The sequence below is a fragment of the Scyliorhinus canicula genome, chromosome 24, assembly GCF_902713615.1.
Source record: "Scyliorhinus canicula chromosome 24, sScyCan1.1, whole genome shotgun sequence".
Classification (NCBI taxonomy): Eukaryota; Metazoa; Chordata; class Chondrichthyes; order Carcharhiniformes; family Scyliorhinidae; genus Scyliorhinus; species Scyliorhinus canicula.
In genome coordinates this window covers 13867665-13894000 of record NC_052169.1, presented here as the reverse complement: position 1 = coordinate 13894000, position 26336 = coordinate 13867665, and the positions used below count along the sequence as shown (strand labels likewise).

The 26336-nt window shown below is 50.8% G+C and overlaps 1 long non-coding RNA gene across 2 annotated transcripts in view; it reads right to left on the bottom strand.

Annotated features, from left to right (window-relative positions):
• LOC119956879 overlaps nucleotides 1-26336 on the bottom strand; it is a 36702-nt gene that overhangs the window by 6438 nt on the left and 3928 nt on the right. The window contains exons 2-3 of one of the 2 annotated variants that reach the window (XR_005458695.1): nucleotides 20893-21031; nucleotides 19063-19387 (exon numbers count right to left, since the gene is read on the bottom strand). This is a non-coding gene — a long non-coding RNA (uncharacterized LOC119956879). The remainder of the gene's footprint in view (nucleotides 1-19062; nucleotides 19388-20892; nucleotides 21032-26336) is intronic. The other variant, XR_005458694.1, reaches the window with a different exon arrangement.

Sequence of the window (26336 nt, the reverse complement as noted above, 5' to 3'; positions counted from 1 at the left end):
AATTCTCCCTCTGTCGACCCGAACAGGCGCCGGAGTGTGGCGACTAGGGGCTTTTCATCGTAACTTCATTGCAGTCTTATGAAAAAGATGGCCTGGCCACGATAAGATTGCTGTTTGTGGGACCTTGCTGTGCGAAAATTGGCTGCTGTGTTCATCACATTAAAACAGTGAGCGGCATTAAAAAATACTTAATTGGCAGGGACAAGCCCTTTGGGGGAACAAAACAGTCACCACAAGAAAGCAAGCCTCTCTTTTCTCGCTTCCTCGCAGAGAGAGTAGGTTCTGAAGCAGGCCGGCGACGTGATGTCAGAATGAGGTTTTAACAACCGTGGCAGGGTGCTTTAAAGGCTCTCAGTCTCACCACTTTATGCACTGACACGTTTGCCATTAGCCAAGCAGCTGTGCAAGATGCTGCCGCACGCAACATTTACAAATGTCCTCTTTCTCCAGTATCAGCACAAAGCATTGTGTCAACAGGAAATCTAAAATATGGTTATCTGTGTTCACAATGGGAAGAAACTGACTCATTTTGTTCAGTGATCTGTTTGCAAGCCCCCGGGGGCTCCATAAAGCCTGATTTCCCTGAGGGACACTTGAGCTCTCATCTCGTCATTCATGCCAGACTTCAAAGAACTGCTCGTCTCGTGGCTTCAAAGGTGGCTGTGGAACGCATCCTCCCCTGATTAAATGACGATGCAAGTTGAATCTTGGTGCCAGGGACGAATGTTGAACAACTGGTCACGTCGCTACACTATAAGCTTCGTGCTCCTCGGCTTCTGTAAGGCGATGTCACCTTTGATAAATGTTTGCTGGGTCTGCGAGGCGAGGGGACGGGTTTTTAATGAGTGAGGGAATCAAGCTCTTTTGGGGTGAAGCCGGGAAAGTGGAGTTGAGGATTATCACATCAGATCGATCATGATCTCACTGAATGGCGGAGATGGGCCGAATGGCCTACTTCTGCTCCAACATCTTACGGGATGGATGCGACGAAATGGAATATTCTTCAGTCTTATGCCGCAACACGTGAATAATTTAGTGCAGTCATTGTACATCTCCAGGGAAACGAAGAAGTCCCACTACAATACACTCCCACTGGAATATGGGGCGGCACAGTGGTTAACACCGCTGCCTCACGGCGCCGGGGACCCAGGTTCAATCCCGACCTCAGGTGACTGTCTGTGCGGAGTTTGCACTCCCTCCCCCGTGTCTGCGTGGGTTTCCTCCCGGTGCTCCGGTTTTCCCCCCCCACAGTCCAAAGATGAGGTTAGGCGGATTGGCCATGATAAAGTGCCCCCGAGTGTACAAAAGGACAGGTGGGGTTACGTGGATAGGGTGGGGGCGTGGGCCGAGGCAGAGTGCTGCTTCAGAGAGTCGGTGCAGACTCGATGGGTCGAATGGTCTCCTTCTGCACCGTAGGGGATTCAATGTTTCCAAGAGCTGCCTCGTAAACAGACTCCCAGGCACGAATGTAGATACCAAAGGGGGCAGCATGGTAGCATTGTGGATAGCACAATCGCTTCACAGCTCCAGGGTCCCAGGTTCGATTCCGGCTTGGGTCACTGTCTGTGCGGAGTCTGCACATCCTCCCCGTGTGTGTGTGGGTTTCCTCCGGGTGCTCCGGTTTCCTCCCACAGTCCAAAGATGTGCGGGTTAGGTGGATTGGCCATGATAAATTGCCCTTAGTGTCCAAAATTGCCCTTAGTGTTGGGTGGGGGTTACTGAGTTATGGGGATAGGGTGGAGGTGTTGACCTTGGGTAGGGGGTAGGGTGCTCTTTCCAAGAGCCGGTGCAGACTCGATGGGCCGAATGGCCTCCTTCTGCACTGTAAATTCTATGTAAAAAAAAACCAAAAGAAAAATGGCTGTGAGGGGGGTGGGGGGTGCAGATTTATCGCAGTTTGACATTCACCCACGAAACAGCTTCAGGTTAGTGAAGCACAAAATCCAAATCAGTCGGTGTCATTTCGGGTAGGTTTGCAGTTATCAGCAGCTGACATACCGTGATGAGCTGACAGCTTCAATCTGTTTGCATCACACGTATCTCTGATTCAGGCGGTTGGGTTCTCAAACAGCGTGCAATGTTTAGAATGCGTTCACCGCAGTGCGGAAGGCACTCTGAGACTTCAGGATCCCACGGCACAAGCTGAAGATTTGCCGGAGTTCATTTCGGCGTCTTCTCAAGAACTTTGCCCTCAAACGCTATCGCCCCAGCATGCTTTTAACGGGCCGGTTTCTCTGTTGCCATGCCGTACAACCAGCATTCGGAGATGTGCCGACAGAGTTTGAGATCCAGCTGCGAGACTGTTGACTGAGCTGCACATCCGCAAAGAGCTATGCCCTCCCGCGCAGGGTATAATATCACAAACATTCACGCCCAAACAACCAGTCATCATGTTTACTCCGCCTTTCAAGTGTCAGCTGTGGCTCAGTGGTACTGTGTTTGGAAACATGGTAGGTTCAAGACCCCACTCCAGGGCCTTGCTTGGCATGTTATCAAAGTTGACGCTCGGGCGCAGTTATTTCATGCGATATGTTCAATCAAGGTGCTGGCCAGCTCTTTATAAATAGGTGTAAAAGAGCCCCTTGGCACAATTATGAGGAAGGGCAAAAGAGTTCTCCCAGTGTTTCTTCTGTGGAATGTAGGGGGTGACACTAGCTTGCAAGTGTGCAGGAACTTTACAGAAACAGTAGTTTTGTACAGTGCTTTCAAACGTCTGCGCCACGCTTCTAGCTCAGTTTCCGGCAGCTTCTGTGGTGTCTGTTTACTTTGCTCTGAGTCAGCGCCCACACTTAATCAATCAAACATAATTGTGGCGATCTTTGTGAGGGGTTTCCAGGATGGAAGGCGTGGTGATCACAAAGATACACGAGCTGGAAGCGTGGGGCAGACATGTTGAAGCATTGTACAAAAAAAAATTTTTTTTTAATCACTTATTGTCACGAGTAGGCTTCAAATGAAGTTACTGTGAAAAGCCCCTAGTCGCCACATTCCGGCGCCTGTTCGGGGAGGCTGTTACGGGAATCGAACCGTGCTGCTGGCTTGCTTGGTCTGCTTTCAAAGCCAGCGATTTAGCCCTGTGCTAAACAGCCCCTAAACAGTGTTTCTGTAAAGTTCCTGCACTGTTGCAAACTAGTGTCACCTCGACATCCTGCAGAGGAAAAACTGGGAGAACTCCTTTGCCCTTCCTCATAATTGTGCCAAGGGATCTTTTCTTTTGAAGAACTAAACTAATTTTATTAAAACTTTTAAACTTGAGTTCGACCCTTATTTTAAATACCAAACATACATGTAAGAATTAAACACTATTTCTATCTACTAATTATAACGATTATATCTTAACTAATTCCAGTCTAAACTCCTCCCCTTAGCTTAAGAGGCAGTGCAATTTATAGTACTGTCCCCTAGCTCCCTCTAGTGGCTAGGCTGAACATAACATTAACTCTTCACATGCTGTACATTTGTTTAATGTCACAGGGTAGGCAGTAAATGTGAATGCATTCACGCAATCGAATACAGAACAATTGAACGCCACAGGTGCCCTGACCACTATTTATCTGTCAAGCAACATCACTTGAAACAGATTATCAGACCTGAAACATCACACTGGTGTTTGTGGAAGCTTTCTATGTCTAAATTGGCCATATTTGTGTGTCATATTTCCTGCACAAGTGAGCACAATTTGAAAGCGAGTGCACTGATTGGAAAGTACTATGGGATGCCCTTGTTATAATTTGTTTCTCATTCACTCAACAGAAGATATATCAGGGGGCCAGTCTTTCATTGACACAAATTTATTCACAAAACCTAGAGAACACAGGCACAGATTTCCTTTCCCTTGTCCCACAAAAATCAAAATTCCAATTAAGGGACAATTTAGCATGGCCAATCCACCTGCTCGGCACATCTTTGGGTTGTGGGGGGGGGGGGGGGGGGGGGGGGGGGGGGAGGTGTGAAACCCACGCAGACACTTGGAGAATGTGCAAACTCCACATGGACAGTGACCCGGGGCCAGGATCGATCGGGGGTCCTCGACGCTGTGAGGCAGCAGTGTTAGCCACTGTGCCACCTTGCCGCCTGCCACAGTCAGCTCTTGTGTACACTTAAGGACACTGCCCTGACCTTGCCCCCAGTGAGTCGCTGCTATTCTCACAGGGAAAGGGCGCATTTGATTGTGACAGGATTGCAACATTAACAGCCCTGAGGTTGTGAAAGGTGATATGGAAATGCAACTCGGTTCTTTATTCCACGGCGGTTTAGCGGAGTAAGCAACTGGCTTAGTCCGCCTGGTGCTTCATTCAGGTAGAGGCTCGCTCATTGCAGTTGAGGCTGATCTAGGTTAACTGGCTCACAGTGTGACAGAGAATGCCCCCTTACAGAAAAGAACAAAAGAAGCAGCAGGAAATTCCTCCAGAGATGATCAATCACCACATCAGGTGATTGGGTGCTGGTTTCATAGGGGCTGGTTTAGCACAGGGCTAAATAGCTGGCTTTTAAGGCAGGCCAGCAGCGCGGGTTCAATTCCCGTACCAGCCTCCCCGAACAGGCGCCGGGATGTGGCGACTAGGGGCTTTTCACAGTAACTTCATTTGAAGCCTACTCGTGACAATAAGCGATTTTCATTTCAGGTGCAAAGCAAGATTTGCACCCAACCCAATTTCAGCCTCCACTGAACACTACTCTTTTTTTTTATTCGCTCATGGGATGTGGGTGTCGCAGGCTGGGCCTGCATTTATTGCCCATCCCTAATTGCAATTGAGGGGGCAGTTAAGAGTCAAGCACATTGCTGTGGGTCTGGAGTCACATGTAGGCCAGACCAGGTAAGGACGGCAGATTTCCTTCCCTAAAGGACATTAGTGAACCAGTTGGGTTTTTACAACAATCGACAATGGTTTCATCATCACTTTTAATTCCAGGAATTCAAATTTTATCACCGGCGGTGGCACGATTTGAACCTGGGTTGAGCAACAATTTCTGAGCCACCTATTTCAGATAACCAAGTTCAGATTCCATTCACTTAAGACTTGCAGCAGTCTTTAATACCTTCTGTTTTAGCTTGATTCACATTTCATTGCGGAGACTTGTGTTAACGATCTGAACGATCTTATTCCTACGCTCACCTCGGATTCTTATTTTAATCTTTAATTCGTATTTTAGCCAGTTTTGTTTTACCAAGATTTCCAAACTACCGCTGGACCAGGTTCACCATCTAAACTCTCCTCGCCCTGCAAACTCAATGCATCGATTCCAGTGTTAGCGGCCAGAGGTAAACACTGCAGTAGAGAGTTATTTATCATAAACATTATGCTCAAGTCACAAAGGCATCAAATTAATTTGTGTGTATGTATGAGCAGCCTCGGTTTCTCAAGTAACGGTGATTTATTAGCCATAGCGGTTCAAGGGGCTGGTTTAGCACAGGGCTAAATCGCTGTTTTTTAAAGCAGACCAAAGCAGGCCAGCGGTGTGGGTTCAATTCCCGTACCAGCCTCCCCGAACAGGCGCCGGAATGTGGCGACTAGGGGCTTTTCACAGTAACTTCATTTGAAGCCTACTTGTGACAATAAGTCATTTTCATTTCATTTCATGCTTGCTGTGCACCTAAAGGTAAGCCTGACTGACGTATCGTCACCAAGTGCTCAGTGTGCCTGTGATGACTCTTCGAAAGAGCAACCCAATTAGTCCCACTTCTCTGCCCTTTCCGACAAGTCCTTCAAATGTATCCCCTTTAAGTGTATGCCAATTCCCTTCAGGTCACTATCGAATCTGCCCTCTCATTGGGTAAAATTTCTGACCCTTCCTATTGGTGGGATCTTCCAGTTCCTGTGGCGAATAATCCCATCCATTAAAAGTTAAAGAAAAAATTCTCTTCCTCTTCCCTACTGACGTTTTCTCCAAATTATTTTAAATCTGTAGCCTCCCCACGCTAGTGGAACCAGTTTCCCCACAATCATCCTATCGAAACCCCGTCATAATTTTGAACGCCGCGATTAAATCATCCCTGAAATTTCTCTCTACACAGCTGAGTTCATAGAATCACAGAATTTAGTGCAGAAGGAGGCCGTCCGGCCCCTGGAGTCTGCAGCGGCCCTTTGTAAAGAGCCCGCTACTTAAGCCCGCCTAACCTTTTTGGATACTAAGGGGCAATTTATCATGGCCAATCCACCTAACCTGCACGTTTTCAGACGGTGGGAGGAAACCGGAGCACCCGGAGGCAACCCACGCAGACACGGGGGGGGGGGGGAACGTGCAGACTCCGCACAGTGACCCAAGCTGGGAATCGAACCTGGGACCCTGGCGCTGTGAAGCAAGAGTGCTAACCACTGTGCTATCCTTGGTACCGGATCTACTAAATCCCCTCGGGGGAATCGCTAGGAGTTTGACGTCCTCCCTAAAGTGTGGGATTCCTTTCGCTGTGTGGAATGAATTTATCAAACTGCATGTGTGGAGAATGTAGCAACGCTGGAATCACCTTACCAGCTACATTAGTAAGACCGTAATCAGGGGGTGTATAGCAGCCCATCTTATCACACCTCTGGGGGTAATTTTGGTGTTCATAATAGTGTATAACTACTGACGCCAGTTTAACTGCCCATTATCTATCTTTCCTCATTTTCATTTCTACTGGAGTCAGAATTATTCCCTCCAGCACTGTTGTGAATTCTCTTCTGGTGGTCAATGGTCTGGGTCTCATCTTGGGTGAAGACGAGAAGAGGTACCTCCAGGGACACAAGAAATAGAACATAGAACATAGAACAGTACAGCACAGAACAGGCCCTTCGGCCCTCAATGTTGTGCCGAGCCATGATCACCCTACTCAAACCCACGTATCCACCCTATACCCGTAACCCAACAACCCCCCCCTTAACCTTACTTTTATTAGCACACTACGGGCAATTTAGCATGGCCAATCCACCTAACCCGCACATCTTTGGACTGTGGGAGGAAACCGGAGCACCCGGAGGAAACCCACGCACACAGGGGGAGGACGTGCAGACTCCACACAGACAGTGACCCAGCCGGGAATCGAACCTGGGACCCTGGAGCTGTGAAGCATTTATGCTAACCACCATGCTACCCTGCTGCCCCAGGGTAATAGGAGCAGGAGTAGACCATTCTGCCCGTCGAGCCTGCTCCACCATTCAATACAACCATGGCTGATCTTGGGCTTCAGCTCCATTCACCCGCCTGTGGTATTCTCATACCTATCAGCACTTGGAAGGGTTAATGTAGTGTTGAGAGTAGCCACTAGTGGGAGCTACAGTTACAACTATAGTGTTGCTAGGCCTGAGGGGAGTCAGAAAGCAGTAAGAAGATGGCAAGGCATGGGAACAGTTGTGTACTTGAGAGCTGGACGACCTCCAATTCACATACATCCTTGCTTACAGAGTCTAAAGCTGCTCACAATTACTCCAGATCTGGTCTCACCAAAAACCCTGCACAACTGTAGCAAGACTTATTTACTCCTGTACTCCAACCCCACCCCACCCCAGCTGCACAGTGGGTGTACCTACATCACATGCGCTGCAGTGATTCAAGAAGGCAGCTCACCCTCCGCCTTCTCAAAGGCAACTAGGGGTGGGCAATAAATGCTGGCCTAGCCAGTGATACCCACATCGCATGAACGAATAAAAATATTCTTAACGCTGCATCAGCCAATTGTGGGTTCAATATCATTCCAGAGATTTGTGTACAGAATTTAGGCTGACACCACCAATACTGAGAGAACTCTACACCGTCGGAGATGCTGTGTCAAACTGAGGCAATATCTACTCCCAAGTCGACATGAAAGATCCCATGGCACAGAGGAAGGGCAGGGTGGTTATCCTCGGTGTACTGGGCAATATTTATTGTGCAACCGGCCACAAACATCTACTCCCTCCGCCACCGACGCACAGTACCACCCACGAGATGCGAGATGTACTGCAGAAACCCACTGAGGCTCCCTGGATAGCACCTTCTAAGCCCTCAACCGCTACCATACAGTAGGAAAATGGCAGCACTCAGATGGGAACAGCACTACTTGGGGTTTTCCCTACCAGGCAACTCATCATCCAGATATGGAACTATATCGCCGTTCCGTCGCTGTCTCTGAGTCCCTCCCGCGCCGCACAGTGGGGGTACCGATACCAGTGGTTCGAGAAGCCCACCTTCTCAAGGGTAACTAAGGATGGACAATAAATGCTGGCTTAGCCCCGTGAGTGCCCATGACTGAATTTTCTAAAAACCCAGCACCGCCAAAAAATCTGGGCCGGTATTCTCCCCTACCCGGCAGGCGGGGGGTCCCGGCGGGATGGAGTGATGTGAAATACTCCGGCGTCGGGCCGCCCCAAAGGTGCGGATGTCTCTGCAACTTTAGGGGCCAAGCCCTCACCTTGAGGGGTTAGGCCCGCGCCGGAGGGGTTGGCGCTCCGCCGGCTGGCGTGAACGGCCTTTGGCGCCACGCCAGCCGGGGCCGAAGGGACTTCGCCGGACGGTGTGATTCCGTCCATGCGCGGAGCGTCGGTGGCTGTTGACGTCATACCGGCGCATGCGTATGGGAGGGGGTCACTTCCGCCTCCGCCATGGTGAAGACCATGGCAAAGGCGGAAGGAAAAGAGTGCCCCCAGAGCACAGGCCCGCCCGCCGATCGGTGGGCCCCGATCGTGGGCCAGGCCACCGTGGGGGCAGCATGGTAGCATAGTGGTTAGCATCAATGCTTCACAGCTCCAGGGTCCCAGGTTCGATTCCCGGCTGGGTCACTGTCTGTGTGGAGTCTGCATGTCCTCCCCGTGTGTGCGTGGGTTTCCTCCGGGTGCTCCGGTTTCCTCCCACAGTCCAAAGATGTGCGGGTTAGGTGGATTGGCCAAGCTAAATTGCCCTTAGTGTCCTAAAAAGTAAGGGTAGAACAGTAGAACAGTACAGCACAGAACAGGCCCTTCGGCCCTCGATGTTGTGCCGAGCAATGATCACCCTACTTTAAACCCACGTAACCCAACAATCCCCCCATTAACCTTACACTACGGGCAATTTAGCATGGCCAATCCACCTAACCCGCACATCTTTGGACTGTGGGAGGAAACCGGAGCACCCGGAGGAAACCCACGCACACACAGGGAGGACGTGCAGACTCCACACAGACAGTGACCCAGCCGGGAATCGAACCTGGGACCCTGGAGCTGTGAAGCATTGATGCTAACCACCATGCTACCGTGAGGCCCCTTAAGGGGAAGTTGTTGGGTTGCGGGTATAGGGTGGATATGTGAGTTTGAGTAGGGTGATCATTGCTCGGCACAACATCGAGGGCCGAAGGGCCTGTTCTGTGCTGTACTGTTCTAAATTCTAAATCTAAGGTCGCCCCGCGTCACCCCCAGGAACCCGGAGCCCACCCGCGCCGCCTGCTCCCGCCGGTAAGGTAGGTGGTTTGATCCACGCCGGCGGGAGAGGGTTGACAGCGGCGGGACTTCGGGACACGGCGGGGGCAGGGTTGACGTCGGCCCCCAGCGATTCTGCGACCCGGGGGGGGGGGGGGAGAATCCTGTCCCTGATCATTATTGCGTTACTGTCTGTTGGCACTTTCTGTGTGAAAGTTGGTAGTCGCATTTCTTGCGACCGAGGCTACACTTCAAAAAGTACTTCATTACCTGTGGGACACTCTGAGAACATACACAGACAGTGGCCTAAGCCGGGAATCGAACCTGGGACCCTGGCAATGTGAAGCAACAGTGCTAACCATTATGCTACCATGCTGCCCCATAGATCGGCTGTTCCATTACTGTCGCTGGGTCAAAACCCTGGAACTCCCTCCCTAACAGCACTGTGGGTGTACCTACACCACATGGACTGCAGCGGCTCAATAAGGCGGCTCACCCACCGCCTTCTCAAGGGGCAATCAGGGATGGGGAGTAAATGCTGGGCCGGCCAGCGACACCCACATCCTACGAACGAAAAATCTAGCTGAAAAAAAAGTATTGTTAAATCTTGCTGGAAGCTAAGCAAAAAACAAAACCTGACCAAAATAACTATTATCTAACTTTCTATGAATAAGTCGAAACAACATATCACAGAATTGCTAACACCTTCATCGTAATAGGTTGCCCTTTTCGAAAATTAAGAAATCAATAAAGGCTGGTCTGTAATGATTCAAAAATACATCTTGCATGTAACAATGAATTATACAACCCCAAAGAATTAATCCAAGTCTCTCAGCATACTTCGAATGATTTTAGATTGTTTTGAACCTAATGAGTCACACAACGTTTTGACCTCAACTACTTCCTGTGGTAGAGAATTCCACAGATGCACCACTCACTTCTAAGAGGCGCACAATATTGTGTGGCACGGTGGCACAGCAGTCAGCACTGCTACCTCACGGTGCCGAGGACCCAGGTTCGATCCCGGTACCGGGTCACTGTCCGTGTGGAGTTTGCACATTCCCACCCCGCCCCCCCCCGTGTCTGCGTGGCTCTCACCCCCACAACCCAAAGACGTGCAGGCTAGGTGGATTGGCCACGCTAAATTGCCCCTCAATTGGAAAAAAAAAGATTTAATTGGGTACTTTGGGCGGGATTCTCCCAACGGGAGACTAAGGGCGCCATTCTCCGCAAATGCGGCGAGTCGTAAAGGCTGCCGTGAAACTGGCCGTGTTCCACGGCAGCCTCCGCACCCCCTCCCAGGACCCGATTCTCCCCCCCCCCGGGCGGGGCTAGCAGCGCGGCCCCGTGAAGCACGACATCGCGGGCTTAGCGACCGTCGCTAAGTCCGCACGCCAAGCGTCACTGCGGCTGACGCGCACGATGACGTCAGCCGCGCATGCGCGGGTTGGACGGCTCCAACCCGCGCATGCGCGGATGACGTCATCACGCAGATGCGTCAAACCCGAGCATGCACGGGCCGTCATGCCCCTCAGCCGCCCCGAACAAATAGTGCGCGGGTACCGGACCCGCTGCCCGCGATCGGTGCCCACCGATCGCAGGCCCATGCCACCCTTGGCACGGCCGTGCCAATCGGTGCCATGGTTGTCCGGGACGGCACTTGGCGGCCGTTTTCACGAACGGTGAGAGCAGGTGTGATTGCGTTCGTGAAAACGGCCGTAAAGGCCTGGGAACTCGGCCCATCGGCCTGGGGAGAATAGCTGTTCGCCGTAAAAAACGGCGAGCAGCGATTCGTGTCGTGGGGCGGCCGTGGGGAAGGCCCTCCTGCTGTTCTCCTACCCGGCGTGGGGGGGCGGAGAATCGCGCCCTAAGTGCCGACGCCGGAGTGAAAACCGGAGTGTTTCACTCCGGTGTTGGAGGCCGTTCCTCGCCCCCTATTCTCCCACACCAGGGGGGCTAGGAGCGACGCCACGTCATTTACGCACGCCAGGTCTTGGCGCCATGTAAATGACATCACCCGCGCATGCGCAGTTGCCGTCCTCCCCGCGGGCGCCCCGCAAGAAATGGAGGAGTGATCTTGCGGGGCGGCGGAGGAAAGGAGTGCGTCCTTTGGAGAGGCCGGCCCGCCGATCGGTGGGCCCCGATCGCGGGGCAGACCATTTTGAGCCCCCCCCCCCCCCCCCCCGGTGTTCGATTCCCCCCTCCCCCCCGCCACAGGCCACCCCCACAGCGTTCCCGCGCTGTTCACGCCGGCAGCGACCAGGTGTGGTCGGCTCCGACGTGAACCCGTCGTACTGGGCAGGCCGCTCGGCCCATCTGGGCCGGAGAATCGCCGCTCGCCCGTTACAAACGGCGAGCGGTGATTCTCATAGCGGTCAGCCGTAAATCTCGGCGCGCCGGTTTGGGGGGGTGGGAGAATCGCGTGCGGGTGCCGGGGCGGCGTGGCGGGACTCGCTCGGCGCCCCCGTGATTCTCCCACCCGGCGTGGGTTGGGGCGGGGGGGGGGGGGGGGGGGAATTGTGCCCTTTGACTTTACATTGAAAAAAAAGATGCAGAGGAAGCCACGCTTGGGGCCAGCGGCTTCCATCCAGTTTTCCCGCCCGCTGGTAACTGCCAAGTAAGGAAAAAACTCCGCCCTTTGTCCGGCAGCGCAGACCTCAAAATGGGATGTTGGGAGGCACTGCAACCAGGTAGGTGGAGGGAAATCGCAAACAAAAAAAAACGAATGAGCTTCACCCTACAGCAAATCTCATCTGTTAAAAGGGACTGCCTCTCTGGGGCAAGAAGGGGCGTTCCTTTTGCATTTCCTCAGGTTGTACAAACAAACCATGGATCAAATATAATTTATTAGGCTTAAGTAACCGCGAGTTACGACAATCAGTCACACATACAGAAGTAAATAGCAGATTTTATGACACTGTGGCCATTGAATTAAGTTCCTTAAATAAAGTATCAGCTTCAGTTCTCCAGAGTATGCATTTTTGCTGCTATTTTCCATCAATCATGTTTGCACTGCTGATTTACTGGAAGCAATAGATGCCGTCTGAATTCTTAAATACCTGAGCCTCGGTCCCTTCTTATCCACTATAATTAAAGGGATATTCCAGCAGCTTTATCCATCTACTGATATATCGATACATAAAATGTATACATTAGTTCCTACGGGTCAATCTAATTGTTAAAGTTAACAGAATTCCCATACAAAGTCCCATCAAGCATCAAAGGAATATGGTCAAAGGATTTGACATTGAGGTGCTTAAAGAGGTATCACGACACATTAGACGTTTGACAGAAAGCGAGCTGAAGAGGCACAGAAGTTTTTGCTAATTGCGCAAGTGGTTGAAGGCACAGCTGCCCATGGTTACATAGATACTAGGTGCAGGAGGAGGCCATTCGGCCCTTCGAGCCTGCTCTACCATTCATTATGATCATGGTTGATCATCCAACTCAATAGCCTAATCTCACCTCCCCCTTCCTGCATCTATCCTGTTTCGTCCTGGTTAAACCAAGAAATGTTCGGAGGTTGAAGAGGCCAGAATCGGAGCGGTGCAGAGACCTCGGAGTCAGCAGGCAGATATGTCCCTTTCAGAAAATGTTCACTCTGCGGTTCCTTTACTTTTGTTTTGTGCAGATAGACACAAGTGATTTTCTTAGTTATTCTTTCATAGGGTGTGGGCGTCGCTGGCTGGGCCAGCATTTGTTGCCCACCCCTAATTTCCCCTTGAAAAGATGGCGGTGAGCCGCCTTTTTGAACCATCCATGCAGGGTAGGTACACCCACAATGCTGTTAGGGATGGGGTTCCAGGATTTTGACCCAGCGGCAATGAAGGAACAGCGATATCGTTTGAAGTTAGGCTGGTATCTTGGAGGGGGATCTGAGGTGGTGGGGTTCCCAGGTATCTGTTACCCTTGTCCTTCTGGGTAATAGAGGACATTGGTTTTGCAAAGTGCTGTCAAAGGAGCCTTTGTGAGTTGTTGCAGTGCATCCTGTAGGTGGCAGAACTGGTTCAGTGCATCGGTGCTGAGGGGGGTGAATGTTAAAATTGGTGGATGGACGTCAATCAAGAAGACTGTTTTGTCCTGGGTACTGTGAAACTTCTTGAGTGTAGCTACACTCATCGGGAAACCCGAGTATACCCCATCACATTCCTAACTTGTTACCTGTAGATGGTAAACAGGCAGAAACATGAGTTAATCACCTCAGATTTCTTATTCTCTGACCTGTCCTTGGAGCTATGGGGCGAGATTCTCCGCAAATGCGGAGAGTCGTAAAGGCTGCCGTGAAACCGGCCGTGTTTCACGGAAGCCTTCACGCCCGTTCCCGGGACCCGATTCTCCCCCCCCCCCCAATCGGGGCTAGGAGCGGGGCCCCGGGAATCACGGCGTCGCGGCCTTAACGACCGTCGTTAAAGCCGCGCGCCAAGATGATGCGCGACCGACTCCAACCCGCGCATGCGCGGGTGACGTCATCACTCCATTGATGGAACCCGAACATGCGCGTTTCCGCATTTCTCCACCGCCGCCCGACAAGATGCGGCGGCTTGATCTTGTCGGGCGGCGGAGGGGAAATAGCGCGTCCCTTTTGGACGCAGGCCCGACGATCGGTGGGCACCGATCGCGGGCCTGTCCCCTCCCGAGCACAACGGTGGTGCTCCCGCCCCAAACGGGCATCCAGCGCCGGTTTTTACGACGGCAGCGAGCAGGTGTGTTTGGTGCCGTGAAAAAACGGGCGTAAAGGCCCGGCTGCTTGGCCCATCGGCCGCGGAGAATCGCCGCTCGCCGTAAAAAACGGCGAGCGGCGATTCGTGACGTGGGTCGGGCGAGGGGGGGGGGAGAATAGCGGGAGGGCGTGAAAAATGTCGGGAGACCCTCCCACTATTCTCCCAACCGGTGTAGGGGGCGGAGAATCGCGCCCGTGATATTTCCATGACTTGTCCAGTTCAGTTCCCAGTGAAATGTTTATTATGGGGGATTCGCCGATGGTAACGCCATTCGCTGTCATGGGCCGATGGTTAGACTCTCTCTTGTTTGAGATGGTTATTGCCTGGCACTTGTGTGACGTGAACTTGCCACTTCCCAGCCCAAGCCAGGACGTTGTCCAGATCTTGCTGTATTTGGGCACTGACTGCCTCAGTATCAGAGCAGTTTTCAATGGGAATGAAGGCTGCGCAGTCATCAGTCAACATCCCCACTTCTGACCTCATGATGGAGGGCAGATCAGTGATGAAGCAGCTGAAGATGGCTGGGTCGAGGACACGACCCCGAGGAAATCCTGCAGTAAAGTCCTTGGCTGAGATGTTTGGCTTCCAACATCTACAACCTATTTGTGTGGGTATGACTCCAATCAGCGCACTGTTTCCCCCCACCAATTACCACCGATTTCAGTCTTGGAAGGAACTCTTGATGTCAAACACGGTCCAATATGGCCCTGATATCAAAGGCAGTCACTTCCACCTCAGCGCAGGTTACATCTTTTTGTCCATGTTTGGCCCAAAACTGCAAGGATCAAGCTGTCAGGAACTGAGTGACCCTGGCGGAACCCGAACTGAGTGCCAGTGAGCTTAGTAAATGCTGCTTGATCGCACTGTTGATGACCCCTTCCATCACTTTGCTGATAATTAAGAGTAGACTGATTGGGCGATAATTGGCCAGGTTGGATTTGTCCTGCAGGGTAGATGCCATTGTTGTAGCTGTACTGGAAATGCTTGGCGCTAAGTGCAGCTTGTTGCGGAGCACAAGTCTTCAGTGCTATTGCCGGGATATTGTCAGGGACCATAATCTTTGCGGTATCCAGTGCCTTAAGCCATTTCTTGATATCACGTAGAGTGAATCGAATTGGCTGAAGGCTGGCATCTGTGATGCTGGGGACTTCAGGGGCAGGCCGAGATGGATCATCCACTCGGCACTTCTGCAAATCCTTCGGCCTTGTCTTTTGCACTGATGTGCTACGCTTGGTCACCATTAAGAATGGGGATAGCGGTGGAACCTCGTCCTCTAGCGAATTGTTTAATTGTCCACCACCATTCGCAACTGGATGCGGAAGGACTGCAGAGCTTAGATCTGGTCCACTGGTGTGGAATTGCTTCGCTCTGTCTATTACTTGTTGCTTATGATGTTCGGTTGTAGCTTCACCAGGTTGACGCCCCATTGCCTGGTGTTGCTCCTGGCATGCCCTCCCGCACTCTTCATTGAACCAGGTTTGATCCCCTGCTTTGATGATATTGATACAGTGAGGAACGTGCCCTGGGCCATGAAGTTACAGATTGCGGTTGAGTACAATTCTGCTACTGCTGATGGCCCACAGCTCCTCATGGACCGTCAGTTTTGAGGTTTCTAGATCCATACTGAATCTATCCCATTTTGTACAATGGTAGTGCCAGACAACACCATGGAAGGTATGCCAAGGCCTGGGAAATGGTCACTCTTATTTATACTCTGTTAGAACATAGAACATAGAACGATACAGCGCAGTACAGGCCCTTCGGCCCTCGATGTTGCACCGACATGGAAAAAATCTAAAGGCCATCTAACCTACACTATGCCCTTATCATCCATATGCTTATCCAATAAATTTTTAAATGCCCTCAATGTTGGCGTGTTCACTACTGCTGCAGGTAGGGCATTCCACGGCCTCACCACTCTTTGCGTAAAAAACCCACCTCTGACCTCTGTCCTATATCTATTACCCCTCAATTTAAGGCTATGTCCCCTCGTGCTAGCCACCTCCATCCGCGGGAGAAGGCTCTGTTGTACATATATATCTGCAGCAGGTAGATTGGTGAGGAATAGTTCTAATAGGTTCTTGTCCGTGTTGTTGGTTCCCTCACCATCTGCTGCAAGTTCAGTTTGGCAAATATTTCATTCAGGACTAGACAGTTTTGTGCTTTGCTGTTACTGAGGCAAATTGGACTGTCCTGTTACTGAGGCAGTTTGGGCTGCACTGTTACTGAGGTAGTTTAGACTGTTACTGAGGCAGTTTGGGCTGCACTGTTATTGAGGTAGTTTAGACTGTTACTGAGGCAGTTTGGCTGCACTGTTACTGAGGCAGTTTGGGCTGTGCTGATACTGAGGCAATTTGGACTGTGATGTTACTGAGGCAGTAGTTTTGTCTGCGTTGTTAGGCAGTTTGGACCATGCTATGACTGAAATACTCAGGGTGAAGGACTTCAATGTCCACCCTCCGTGTTTTCTCTGAGTCTGTCCAATGTGGTGGAGTCCTGATTCACCAGCTGAGGGAGTGGCAGGAGGTAATCGAGATGGTAATCATTCCCCCTCTTTGACCGGCAGCCATGGGATCCGGAATCAACGGGAGGACTCTCAGGGCAACTCCCTGCCAACGGTCTACTGCTGGTGGGACAGAATGGCGGGGATGGTGGTGTCTGGGACATTGGCTGTTACCCATAATTCCGTGAGTATGACTATGTTAAGCTTTTGCTTGGCTAATCTGTACGATGACTCCCAATTCTGGCACAAATACCCAGATGTTACTCAGGGAAACTTTGCAACGGTGACATGGCTTTGCTTTTTCTGGTGCCTAAGTCGATGCAGAGTAGTCCGTCCAGCATTAATCCCTTTTAATTTCTCTACAGGTGTTCTCTACAAAGTGACTTGCTAAGATTCCTCACCTCACTGTGGATCTGAAGTCACATGGGGGCCGGACCAGGTTTTCTTCCCTCAAGGAAATTAATGATCCAGGTTTTCACAATAGTCAATGGCCGGGATTCTCCCCTACCCGGCGGGGCGGGGGGCCCCGGTGTGTTGGAGTGGCGTGAACCACTCCGGCGTCGGGCCGCCCCAAAGGTGCGGATGTCTCCACACCTTTAGGGGCCAAGCCCTCACATTGCGAGGCTAGGCCCGCGCCAGAGTGGTTCCTGGCCCGCTAGCTGGCGTGGAAGGCCTTTGGCGCCACGCCAGCCGGGGCCGAAGGGGCATTCGCCGGTCGGCGGAAGTCCGCGCATGCACCGGAGCTTCAGCAGCTGCTGATGTCATCCCCGCGCATGCGCAGGGGAGGGGGTCACTTCCGCCTCCGCCATGGTGAAGGCCATGGTGAAGGCGGAAGAAAAAGAGTGCCCCCATGGCACAGGCCCGCCTGCCGATCGGTGGACCACGATCACGGGCCAGGCAACGGTGGGGGCAACGCCGGGGGCCAGGTGGCCCCCGCCCGCACCAGGACCCCGGAGCCGGCCCGCGCCGCCTGCTCCCGCCGGTAAGGTAGGTGGTTTGATCACGCCGGCGGGAGAGGGTTGACAGCGGTGGGACTTCGGCCCATCGTGGGCCGGAGAATCGCCGGGGGGGGGGGGGGTGGGGGGGGGGGGGGTTGGGGGCGCCGACCGGCGCGGCGCGATTCTCGCCCCCGCCGAATCTCTGGATTGACGCCGGCCCCCGGCGACTCTCCGACCCGGCGGGGGGGAGAAACCCGCCCAATGATGGTTTCACAGTCTCCAATACTGGGACAAATATCTAATTTCATTAATCAATATTCTGATCTCCAGGTTTCTACAGTTGTTTTCATTCTGGGAAAGCCTGGTGACCAAGGATCGAATTCCGTCACGGCAGATGGTGAATTTATATTCAATAAAAAGCTGGAATGAAAAGTCTGACGATGGCGAAGAAACCATTGCCAATTGTTGTAAAAACCCATCCGGCTCATAAATTACCTTCAGGGGAGAGAAATCTGCCGTCCTTACCCGGTCTGGCCTACACGTGACTCCACGTGACTCGTGACTCCGTATGACGAGGTCATACGAGGAAAGGTTGAGGGTGCTAGGCCTTTTCTCATTAGAACGGAGAAGGATGAGGGGCGACTTGATAGAGGTTTATAAGATGATTAGGGGAATAGATAGAGTAGACAGTCAGAGACTTTTTCCCCGGGTGGAACACACCATTACAAGGGGACATAAATTTAAGATAAATGGTGGAAGATATAGAGGGGATGTCAGAGGTAGGTTCTTTACCCAGAGAGTAGTGGGGGCATGGAATGCACTGCCTGTGGTAGTAGTTGAGTCGGAAAAGTTAGGGACCTTCAAGCGGCTATTGGATAGGTACATGGATTAGGGTAGAATAATGGAGTGTAGGTTAACTTCTTAAGGGCAGCACGGTAGCATTGTGGATAGCACAATTGCTTCATAGCTCCAGGGTCCCAAGTTCGATTTCGACTTGGGTCACTGTCTGTGTGGAGTCTGCACATCCTCCCCGTGACTGCGTGGGTTTCCTCCGGGTACTCCGGTTTCCTCCCACAGTCCAAAGATGTGCAGGTTGGGTGGATTGGCCATGATAAATTGTCCAAAATTCTATGATTAACCTAGGACAAAAGTTCGGCGCAACATCGTGGGCCGAAGGGCCTGTTCTGTGCTGTATTTCTCTATATAGACCCTCAGCAATATGGCTGACTCTTAACTGCCCCCTGGAATGGTTCAGCAAGTCACTGAGATCAAGGGCATTTTGGGATGGGCAATAAATGCTGGTGATGCCCACATCCCTCGAATGAATAAAAGAAAAAGACTGGATGTAAGTCAAGCAGCGTAACAAATCAAGGGCGATGGAGGAGTCAAGAGAGGTAGTGACACAGAGCTGAATGTCATCAGTGTGTGTGCATCAAGGCACCAGCTCAAGGCTACTGTCTAATCAACATTTGTTGCCGCTTCATCCATTCCTCTGTAATAAGTCACCGTTAGACCACGTCTGATTGCGAGTTTGGCTTTTTCTCTTCACTAACCTGTATTTATCCTTCCCGGAGCGCCAGCCCATCTGCGCAGCAGAGAATCCCAGCCATGGAGCCTGCTATTTCGGAGATAACCTCAAGCATTCGAAACGGTCATGAGGGATCGTGGATTAGGCTGAAGTGCTGTTTGTTTCGTAACCTCTCACTGTGACTCTCTCTCCCTGCTCGTGAGGGAAATCGGCAGTGGAAACAAAATGTTCGCCATCCAAGCCTATTTCAACCGCTGCTCCCTGCAGATTTGTCCATCCTTCAGATTTTGGCTGCCTTCAAGATTCAGGAAAATCAGATTCAAATCCTCCCGCACATTTATGTGCTGCACCTGCAATTGCCAAAAAAAAGAGACAAGATTAGCTACTGTAATCTGTTATATTTTCAATAAAGGTATTATTCTTGCTCCCTACAAATGAGCTTGATACAAATTATTTTAGTTGCTCTACAGCTCATCTGTTCGATGTGGGTTGATATTTGCTGGTGTTTGACCGAACAGCCCCTCAAGCCTTGACCATGTTCAGGGTCCCAAGGTCATTTGCTCAAAGCGAGATCAGCCAGGGCCAATGATAAGAATGCTGCTGTAATAAAATCGCTGTTTATTTGTCCATTCTTTCATCGACAGTAACAGGCACTTTGGCTTAGCCATCTGCTGTTCCGCTCGCTGCGATAAAATGGTGATCTGCAGGGCAGCACGGTGGCCTAGTGGTTAGCACAACCGCCTCACGGCGCTGAGGTCCCAGGTTCGATCCCGGCTCCGGGTCACTGTCCGTGTGGAGTTTGCACATTCTCCCCGTGTCTGCGTGGGTTTCGCCCCCACAACCCAAAAATGTGCAGAGTAGGTGGATTGGCCATGCTAAATTGCCCCTTAATTGGAAAAAATAATTGGGTAATCTAAATTTTAAAAAAGATAAAAATGGTGATCTGCAATTCTTCGGAAAAAAAAGAACAGTCAACAAAATGGGATTTTGGTCGGCACGGGGGGCACAGTGGTTAGCACTGCTGCCAATTCCGGGCCTCGGGTGACCGCCTGTGTGGAGTTTGCACTGTCTCTCCGTGACTGCGTGGGTTTCCTCCGGGTGCTCCGGTTTCCTCCCACAGTCCAAAGATGGCGCAGGTTAGGTGGATTGGCCAGGCTAAAATTGGATCCTTAAGCGTCCAAACGTGGCTGGGGGTGGGGGTGGGGGTGGTGTTACTGGGTTCCGGGTATGGGCATGGGCCCAGGTAGGGTTCCCTTTCCAAGTGCCTGTGCGGACTCAATGGGCAGAATGGCCTCCTTCGGCATTATAGGGATTCTGCGATTCTGGTTGACATCTGATTCTGGATGAGGATGGGGTGTGTGTGTATGTGTGTGTGTGTGTGTGTGGGGGGGGGGGGGGAATGAGTGGAGGGGTGAGATTAATGCGGGACGGTGCTTCAGAAAGAAACAAACACAGCTTCGCGAGCAAGCCAAACCCGCAATGAAATGTGGACTAATGGCTACTCATTATTGAGAATGACTTAAGCGGCAACAAATGAAAATTGGAAGGTTGCGGGAACTGGAGAATTTTACCTTGCCATTGCTTCTGTCTTTTTCCTCCTTTCTTCCCAGAGAGTCCGATGCAGTGCAGATCCACTAGGGAACTCTTTGTGATTGGATCCAGAATGGGTACCCATAGAAGCACAGGAGTATAGGATTCCTACAGTGCAGAAGGAGGCCATTTGGCCCATCGAGTCTGCGCCGACCCACTGGAAGCGCCCTCTACCTTGGCTCACTCCCCTGCCCTATTCCCGTAACCCCATAACCCCACATCTTTCCACTGTGGGAGGAAACGGGAGAACCCAAATGAAACTCACACATTCTCCCAGGGAGAAACTCCACATAGTCACCTGAGGTCGGAATTGAGCCCAGGCCTCTGTCGCTGTGAGGCGCCAGTGCTAAGCACTGTGCCACCGTGCCAGCCAAACTGATCTTCCCGGCATTGAGAAGACTGCCCTGTAAGATATATATGTGCAAGTAAGAATCAGTGGTTGTTGAGAGAGTGCACAAGAGGCAACGGCTAAAGTGATAACATTAAATATTGCGATAATTATTGCGATAATGTTACGACCAGAGTCACAGATATCACTATCATGTGAAGAACATCTCCACCTTGATTGTTGAAGCATTAGGTTGTGGGATTGGTTCTGCGGTCTTATCAAGTATTCCTCAGTTATGTTCACCTTCTGCCCTCATTATCAAGGTAGCAGCCAAATTTCTGCTCTGTTTTGAGATAAAGCATGTAGCTTTATGTAGCATGGTGGTTAGCATCAATGCTTCACAGCTCCAGGGTCCCAGGTTCGATTCCCGGCTGGGTCACTGTCTGTGTGGAGTCTGCACGTCCTCCCCGTGTGTGCGTGGGTTTCCTCCGGGTGCTCCGGTTTCCTCCCACAGTCCAAAGATGTGCGGGTTAGGTGGATTGGCCATGCTAAATTGCCCGTAGTGTAAGGTTAATGGGGGGATTGTTGGGTTACGTGGGATTAAGTAGGGTGATCATTGCGCGGCACAACATTGAGGGCCGAAGGGCCTGTTCTGTGCTGTACTGTTCTATGTTCTATGTTCTATGTTCTAGATTTTCTTCAAACCTGCAGTTCCAAAGCTTTTTTTAAATCAGTGGTTCTCAAACTTCCATCATTGACAGGTTCCTGTTCAAATGGACTTAAAAGGGCCTTCCTCATCTCAATTATAATAATTGGTAGTACAGAGCTTGAATATTGCTGAAAAAAGAGACATGCAGTTACTAGTGGTGTACCACAAGGATCTGTTTTGGGGCCGCTGCTGTTTGTCATTTTTATAAATGACCTGGAGGAGGGCGTAGAAGGATGGGTGAGTAAATTTGCAGATGACACTGAAGTCGGTGGAGTTGTGGACAGTGCAGAAGGATGTTACAAGTTACAGAGGGACATAGATAAGCTGCAGAGCTGGGCTGACAGGTGGCAAATGGAGTTTAATGCAGAAAAGTGTGAGGTGATTCATTTTGGAAGGAATAACAGGAAGACAGAGTACTGGGCTAATGATAAGATTCTTGGTAGTGTGGACGAGCAGAGAGATCTCGGTGTCCATGTCCATAGATCCCTGAAAGTTGCCACCCAGGTTGAGAGGGTTGTTAAGAAGGCGTACGGTGTGTTAGCTTTTATTGGTAGAGGAATTGAGTTTCGGAGCCATGAGGTCATGTTGCAGTTGTACAAAACTCTGGTGCGGCCGCATTTGGAGTATTGCGTGCAGTTCTAGTTGCCGCATTATAGGAAGGATGTGGAAGCATTGGAAAGGGTACAAAGGAGATTTACAAGGATGGTGCCTGGTATGGAGGGAAGATTTTACGAGGAAAGGCTGAAGGACTTGAGGCTGTTTTCGTTAGAGAGAAGAAGGTTAAGAGGTGACTTAATTGAGGCATACAAGACGATCAGAGGATTAGATAGGGTGGACATTGAGAGCCTTTTTCCTCGGATGGTGATGTCCAGCACGAGGGGACATAGCTTTAAATTAAGGGGAGATAGATATAGGACAGATGTCAGAGGTAGATTCTTTACTCAGAGAGTAGTAAGGGCGTGGAATGCCCTGCCTGCAACAGTAGTGGACTCGCCAACACTAAACGCATTCAAATGGTCATTGGATAGACATATGGATGATAAGGGAATAGTGCAGAGGGACTTTAGAGGGGTTTCACAGGTCGGCGCAACATCGAGGGCCGAAGGGCCTGTACTGCGCTGTAATGTTCTATGTTCTATGCACACATCAGGACCGACACAAGAATGCCAAATTTCAAAGGGAACAACAATTAATGCTTCATGAGAAAAGGGTGCCAAATTGTTGGCAAGTTCCTTTTTCTCACAGAGTTACATGTCCAGGCCTTGCATTATTTCTGAATTAAACAAAGGTGGTGGGGGGGGGGGGGGGGGGGGGGGGGGACAATAGTTCCCTGGTGCATTCCCCATGGTAACCAATCAAAGTTGATCTGCCAACCAATCAGCATCCTTAAGAATCTCTCGTATGGTAGGCAGTGATGTGAGTTTTATAATTATGTTAAAAATCAAAGGGAAAAATGTCTGTTCTGCAGTGCAAAGTTTAAGTTGCCTCAGACAATAGTGTTTAGTCATCGAGCTTTTGGTCTGTTTGTGACAGTAAAAGTCTTAAAAATGACTAGTTATGGCATCACTTCAGCTCGCAAACTGGAAGCTGGATTTATTTTATAAGTTATTGGTTTCTACGGAGATCATAACAGGTTGTATCGTGTACAAGGAAGCTGAAACACATGCAAGTTTTTTCCCTGCACAGTTTTGCTCTTTCCTTGTATTACAATGCTGACTGTGGGCTGGATTTTCCGTACCCTTTGGCGATGGACTGGAATGGTGGAGGATGGCTTTGGGATGGGAGACTTATATCTTGTTGCCACAATGGCGCATTGCCAGCAATGGAAATGTTAGCAGGTCACCCCCCCCCCCCCCCCCCCCCCCCGCTGGTCAGCACATTTAACCATTTAAAGCAGCCAATTAAGAGCCATTTCCTGCCTCCAGAAACATTTTGCCCGCATCATTTTAGTCTACAAAATTATGAGGGGCATAGACAGAGTGGATAGTCAGAGGCTTTTCCCCAGGGGAGAGGGGTCAATTACTAGGGGGCATAGGTTTAAGGTGCGAGGGGCAAGGTTTAGAGGAGATATACGAGGAAAGGTTTTTACGCAGAGGGTAGTGGGTGCCTGGAACTCGCTGCCAGTGGAGGTGGTGGAAGCAGGGATGATTGTGACATTTAAGGGGCATCTTGACAAATACAGGAATAGGATGGGAATAGAGGGATACGGACCCAGGAATTGTAGAAGATTTTAGTTTAGACGGGCAGCATGGTCGGCACAGGCTGGGAGGGCCGAAGGGCCTGTTCCTGTGCAGTACTTTTCTTGTTTCTTTGTTCAGGAGAGAAAGACTGCTGGGTAAATGCATGTTCAAGAGAACCCTCCTATATGGGCGTGTTGGAGCCCCCTGCTCCATGGTCAATACCTCACCAAAGCTCCCAATCACCAATGCCTGCCTGGCCGTGGTGTCCACTCAAACTACCTCGCCCATCTTTGAGGGTGCTCTGCCATTGGGCTATCCTTGCCAATGTGTCATAGCCTCAGTAATGGCCACTGCTAATGACAGTGCTGCTACGGTGACAGCACAAGATGCATTCCCTATCAATCAACAACTCTTGGGCGTCAACGAGCATCTCTAATTGGATGGTAGCCACCACAGGAGACTTTTAATTGGCCACTGGTCGCAATATGCCACCCCGTGTTCCACACTGGCCACGACAGGTGTAAGATGCGGACTGTCCAACGTAATCATTAAGAACCTGCTGTTTTTCGAACTGCTTAGTGGGCCAGGAGCAGGAGCTCCTCAAGGGGTCACTGGGCCTTGTTCCGAGAACCCCCTGATCCACAATCTCATGATCTTCCTTGACTGGTTGCTCAGACCGTCCCGACACACTCCTGGCTGCCACTGAACACTTAGCACCACCCACTGGCCTTGCAGTTAGTCCAGGCAGGACCAGTAGGCCGTCCGCAACCGTAGCCCTGCCAGGTTTCTCGGCCATTATCAGGCCACTCACCACACAGCCCCCCCCCCCCCCCCCATCACCACCATCCCCTCCCCACTCTCCTGTTGAGACAAAGACAAAAAGAAAGACTTTGCATTTATACAGCGATTTTCATGACCACTGGAAGTGTCAAAGCCCTTTAATGTCAATGCGATGCTTTGGAACGTGTAGTCACTGTTGTAATGGAGGAAACTCAGCAGCCAATCTGTGCATAGCAAGATCTCACAAACAGCAATTTGATAATAACCATTTGGTCTGTTTTTTTTGGGATGTTGACTGAGGGTCAATTATTGGCCGGGACACTGGGGATAAACCCTCTGCCCTTCTTCGAAATAGTCCCATGGGGTCAGCAGGCAGAAGGGACCTGGGCTAAACGACTCATCACAAAGACAGCACCTCCAACAACGCAGCACTCCCTCAGTAATCCACTCTGGCCCCAACCTTGATCTTGGCGCTCAATCTTTCGAGGGGGAGCTTGAACTTGGAACAGGCTCTATCACAGTCAAGGGTACAACCAATAGCTGACACTGAGTATAGTTGAACCAACTCAAAACCCAAGCACTTACAGCAGAGTTAAAGTCAGGCTCTATGACTGCAGCGTGTTGGACTAACTTACAAAGCTCACTGCGTTCACCTGAACGTCTCTCACTGTTTAGTGGAGGTTTTAAGTTGTTCAAAATGAATAGTTTAGGGTCTCGGTTGAGAGAGTGGGAGGGAAATGGACCAAGGTGTTCAGAGTCGACGTGCTAATCTAGCACCAGTAGTTTCAGAATCTCCGATCCTAAATTTTGAGGAATTAATTTTGAGTAATATTCCCTTACTCTGGCAGGGAGGCTGACATGAACAATGCTGAGGTGCACAGGAAAGAACCTTGAGGTAGCAACACAATGAGAAAAGGAGTGGTTTGTCGCAATGATTGTCGCAATAGGGCGGCACGGTAGCACAGTGGTTAGCACTGTTGCTTCACAACTCCAGGACCCGTGATCGATTCCCGGACTTGGGTCACTGTCTGTGCGGAGTCGGCACGTTCTCCCCCGTGCCTGCGTGGGTTTCCTCCGGGTGCTCCGGTTTCTTACACAAGACCTAAAAGACGTGCGAGTTGGGTGAATTGGACATTCTGCATTCTCCCTCAGTGTACCTGAACATGCGCCGTCGTATGGTGACTAGGGGCTTTTCAGAGTAACTTCATTACAGTGTTAATGTAAGCCTACTTGTGACACTAAGAAAGATTATTATTATAATTCCAAGTATGTCGGGAATAATACTTCAGTCACAGGCTTACCCTGGCAGTGGCAGTATTTGAGTTCTGGCATATTTGCCACCCCTCACGCACATCAGCCAGACTTGCAGTTTCATTAACTTCCAGATGACCCGACATCTGGAAAGCTGTCTAACAGGAGGCTGAATATAATGCCCCTTTAGTGGTATGAATTTCTAACCTGTGTTACTGGCTGTCTAAATGGGTAACAGGCCAGTTAACCAGAACTGATCTCTGGAAGGGTAAAACTGTGCAAAAACATTTTCATGCCTCCATCAGTTTCTAATGAAAATCGCTTATTGTCACGAGTAGGCTTCAAATGAAGTTACTGTGAAAAGCCCCTAGTCACCACATTCCGGCACCTGTTCGGGGAGGCTGTTACAGGAATCGAACCATGCTGCTGGCATGCTTGATCTGCTTCCAAAGCCAGCGATT